Source organism: Gracilinanus agilis, chromosome 1, assembly GCF_016433145.1.
Source record: "Gracilinanus agilis isolate LMUSP501 chromosome 1, AgileGrace, whole genome shotgun sequence".
In the NCBI taxonomy this organism is placed as follows: domain Eukaryota; kingdom Metazoa; phylum Chordata; class Mammalia; order Didelphimorphia; family Didelphidae; genus Gracilinanus; species Gracilinanus agilis.
Window position 1 is genome coordinate 523,135,176 of NC_058130.1, and position 4,402 is coordinate 523,139,577.

The following is a 4,402-nucleotide window of genomic DNA, read 5'->3' on the forward strand; positions in this document are numbered from 1 at the left end:
AAGGAAGAAAGAAAGAAAGAAAGAAAGAAAGAAGGGAAAGAAAGAAAGAAGGGAAAGAAAGAAAGAAGGAAAGAGAAAGAAAGAAGCAAAGAAAGAAAAGAAAGGAAGGAAAGAAGAGAAAGAAAGAAAGGAGAAAGAAACAAAGAAACAAAGAAAAAGAAAAAGAAAGGAAGAAGGAAGGAAGGAAACAAGGAAACAAGGAAGGAAGGAAAGAAGTAAGGAAGGGGAGTTGAGTGAAACAAAGGAGAAAGCCTAAAATAATGGATTTTACCTAAAATCATTCAGTCTTTTAAAATTCAAATCAACAATTCAAAATTTTAAAAATGGAATTTATGAAATTAAAAAGATAATTATGTATACATGTGTATGCATTTTATGATTCCTTCTTTGTTTTTCCAGAGAGTCCACAAGTTCCACTGATAGCCTCTTTCAGTTTTTAATCACGTTTTTAATCAATAGGTTTTTTCTTATTGTCTAACCAACCTCTCTCTTGTTTTACTTTAAATCTATGTACTCTTTCTCTGTCTTTGATAATGAAATTATCTAATCATTGCCCTTAATTTGTAAATTATTAGTAAAATTAACCTTCTCTTTCCCAGGACGAATCCCTCCAAGCCCTTTAATTTTGCTGCATAAATTCTATTTTTCATCTTCTGAATCATTATTTTGGTTGGTCTTTGGACCCTATCTAGTAACTTTACTTATATTTCAATGGATCCAAAACTTCATAGTAGGTAATCTCTCTACTGGTATGGATTCTTACTCATTTCTTCCTATAAAAACCTCTGAGTTAGAGACCTTCTTGTGGTTATTTTAATAGTTAATAAATGCTAGTGCAGTAGTTGAGCTCCATTCTTTATTCTATCCACAACACTTAAAATGTATAGACGAAGTCTAATCAAATCTCAAGAAGGGTGTAACCAATACTAAGGAGAAGACTCATGTGGGTCCTGGAAGGCAAGTTATAAAAGCAGGGAGTATTTTTATATGGCTGCACAAATAAAGGACCTTTGATGAAATAGAATTTAAATAAAATCAAGGAAAAAGTAAAACTTTGACTTATCTCTAGACACAGGTAGAGAGGAACGAGGAACTTGATACATATGGGAAAAAATGGCTCCTATTGAGTATGCCAGATTCACTAATAAGAGAAACTTATTATTCATATAGAAAGCAATCTTTCATTTTTAGTTTATGAAAATAGTTGGTTATCTAATAACTTTAATCACTGATAAAAACTTAGAAATCATAGAATCTAAGTGTGGCAAGGGATATCTAATCTCATCTCTTCTGACCCTTATTTGGCCAAAGGTTCTTTATAATATCGACAAGTCATCATCCAATCTCTTCTTGAATTTTTCTAGAACCAGCCAAGGAATTTCCTTGTACTTTTGAAAAGTGCTTGTAGTTGTGAAGGGAGGTGAGGAGGTCAATTTTGTTTCTCTACACCAGCCAGTTAATGTGATCATAGAAAATAAGGGGTAGATAACATTTATTGCCATTCCTTTAAGAAGCGGAAAATGAGTTCTCTGATTGAGAGCTGACCATTGGCTAGGTGAAAATTAGTCAGTTTTCCAAGAACCCTTACAAAGCTAAACCTATCAGCTCTAAAATAAATGAACAGTTTGAGAGTTTGAAGTAGGTCTGTCTCTTGCACTGCCTCAAGACAGAAGCAAGGGAGATAGAAGATCTTCTCTACTTACTCCACACTAGCCATAACACATTGCATTGGAGTTCCTCACCCACATCCAGTGAGACACACCAAATCCAAAAGAGACCAGAGAAACAGGCACAAAAAGTCAGGGGCAAAAAGTTAATAGAGAAGAGAGCTGACTATGAGAAATGAGTCGCAGCTGGGAGTTGAAGTATAGAAAAAAAGGAGACCCAGGGAACCCAGTTGAGCCACCCAACCAGAAGAGACTACTCTCAGAAAGAGCAGAGTAAGAATAACATGAGAATAGAAAGATTATCAAAGTCCTGAAGTACTAGAAGCATGAGATATCTTGACACATCTATTCATTATATGTGTGCTTTGTACTATTGGTATATTTTTAGTTTGTGTCCACTCTTCCCAAAAATAGTGTTTTTGTCCATGAGTGTGCCCCAACTTTATGAGGGAAATACTTTGTAGCTACTCTTCTTATAATGTTATATCATTATATATTTTAGACTTTTTTTTTCTATTGATAAACTATTAAAGGTAAGCTCACTGATAGGGACCCAAAAGCTATAGTTTTAGGAATGCAGACCTGTAGACTACCTTAGAACCATAGTTAGGAGCCACCTTCTGGGTGAAATAACCTGCAAATGGCAGTGTGAGTTCAAGAGGTACGCTCTACTTAATGGAAAAATTTCCTCATGTTAAATATGTCTTTCTGAAACTTCCATTCATTGCTCCTGGTTCTATCTTTTGAGACCAAGGATAAGAGATACAATCCATCTTCCACATGATATCCCATCAAATGCTTAAAGATGACTCTCATATTCTGCTTCTCTACTCCCTCTCCCATTGCCAACAATCACAGGGTCTTCTTTTATCCATGCTAGATATTTTAAGTCTTTTGAATGATTCTTTAATGATATTATCTCTGGTCCTTTTTGTCAACCAAATTTCCTTTTCCTGCTTGCTATCCATATTGTTTGTAGCCTTCCTAAAAGGTATATCCCTTTTCTCTATTTACATAACCACTAGGTCAGGGTCTCATTGCATCTCACCTGGACTATTTCAATAGCCTTCTAATTTGTCTTTCTGATCCAAGTGTCTCCTCCTTCCCTCAAATCTTCCATTCAGCTGAAAAAGTGATTTTCATAAAGCATAGTTCTGGTCATGTCACCATCTTACTGAATAAACGCTATTTGAAGTCCATTATCTCTAGGATCACAGGGTATTTAAAGCTCCTCGTAATTCGATTTCTTCTTACCTCTCCATTTCTTTTATACTTTAAACCTATCCACATTCTTTACAACCAGTCTATACAGTCACTATTCGTCACACGTGACATTTCATGCCCCATCTCTGTGATTTTGGCCTGGTTATACTCTATGTCTGGAAGATTTTTCTTCTTCATCACAACCTCTTAGCTTTCCTGGCTTCCTTCCAGACTCAGCTCAAATCCCAGTTTTTGTAAGAGACCTTTGCTTGTCCCTCTACCTTCTGTTGCTTTCATCTCTCAGATTATCTTCTATTTACTCTTTGTCTCTGTTGCTGTCTTTCTGTGTGTATGTATATGCATATATATATATATTATATGTACTTATTACATCAGTAAAATGATGCAGTCTCTGAGATATATTACTATGAAATAAAATAGCACAGCAGATAAAACACTGAATCTATAATTAGGGAGATGTGTTCAAACAAGACTTCAGGTATTCATTAGACAGATCTCATCCAAGTCACTTACCCTTTGTCTACCTCAATTTCCTCATCTGCAAAGTGGGGAAAATAAAGCCTCCTATCTGAATTAGAATGAATGAATGGAAATAGTATGTTGAGACTTAATTGGAAAGGTAATTTGGAGCCAGATTATGAAGGCCTAGTAGATACCAAGCTAAAAAGTTTTTATTTTATTTTTTTAGAGGCAATAGAAAAACTACATAGAGATGGTAATAAACCCATGTTTTGAACATGCTGTTTGAATTGCCAGTGGGATGGATAGGTAGAGATGAGGAGCAAGCAACTGGCGGTCAGGTTATAGAATTCAGGAGAGAGATCAGTGCTGGATATGTAGGTAAGAAAATCATCTTTGTAGAGATAAGTAACTGAACCCAGAGCAGTGGATGAGATCACTAAGGGAAACGATGTGAGGAGAAAGAGATAACCAATGACAGTCACAGTCTTAGGCAACCATCAGGTTTAGAGGACAAGTGAAATATGTAGATGGATTGAAAAGAAAGTGAAAAAAAAATCAGCCTCATAGAAGAAGCAAAAAATAATTTCAGACATCAAAGAAAGAGAGGTTTTTGTTATAATTATGAATCTAACAAACATAAAATGTTAATATGCAAAGCACAGAGTGCTTTAACGTTTTATGTTTGTTAGGGAGATACATGGGAATAAATTTTTAAAAATTTAGTTTAAGATGCAAATAAATAAATATAAACCTGCTTGTCAGTGTACCCTTTTGAATTTTTTTATTCTCTTCCATTTATTTTTATATTTCACCAATGTCATTCTCCAGTTGATGTATCTACCCTTGATTTCCAGTCCTTTGTCATCACAAAGAAAGCTGCTATAGGGGCAGGTGGGTAGCTCAGTGGATTGAGAGTCAGGCCTAGAGACAGGAGGTCCTAGGTTCAAATCCAGCCTCAGACACTTCCCAGCTGGGTGACCCTAGGCAAGTCACTTGACCCCCATTGCCCATCCTTACCACTCTTCCACCTATGAGCCAATACACAGAAG